The following is a 786-nucleotide window of genomic DNA, read 5'->3' on the forward strand; positions in this document are numbered from 1 at the left end:
TTTTATGTTTGAATTATTATCCTCATTACAATAATCTGAGTAGGCGGTGTTCATTATCTGCTTGTAGGTACTTTGTTCCCGAAATTCTAAGAAAATCTACTTTTTCGCAAATCCCTCACACGTAGCCTTATGGGCGGGACAAATTTGCTTTGTGTTTTTCTTGGCTTGCTGTTATTACATATGGGACGGACTAGATTATAAAAATTGACCAAACTCTATTGATTCAAATAAAATATGTTTTTTATAGATTTTTAAAATATTTTGCCTTGTACTCTTAGAAGAAAGGCTTTAAAAACACTTAAAAATTAACTTTAAACTTCACAAATTCAATCTATATTGATTATATAACTTTTTTTTCATAAAAATATATTTTCAAGTAATAATTTTAAAGTTTTACTATGAGTTCAATATTATGCAAGATTTAGTCATTAAAAACATAAACATTCTTTTATTTTTTAAAAACCAATTATTCCCTCCAAAACCCTCCTCAATTGAAAGCATCGACAGCGTAAGTGTGTACCCGGTTCGAAGGGTCGTTTCGCAATAAAATGCCTTACCACCTTTCTCGTAACCGGTCCTTAGCATCGTCTCATGTAATCTTTCTTCCGCCGTTTTCAGCCAAATTGCTCGATGATGTATAAATACTGTGAACCCATTCACCTCTACCCATTCACCGAAAGTGAAAGAAGTAAAGACACTGAGAGTGTGATTGAGTTGCTTTTCGGTGAAATAATGCCAATATGGAAAGGAAACGAGACTGCTCTCAGGAATAAAAGGGACTTTCGC

This window comes from Culex pipiens, chromosome 1 (genome assembly GCF_016801865.2).
Source record: "Culex pipiens pallens isolate TS chromosome 1, TS_CPP_V2, whole genome shotgun sequence".
NCBI classification, from domain to species: domain Eukaryota; kingdom Metazoa; phylum Arthropoda; class Insecta; order Diptera; family Culicidae; genus Culex; species Culex pipiens.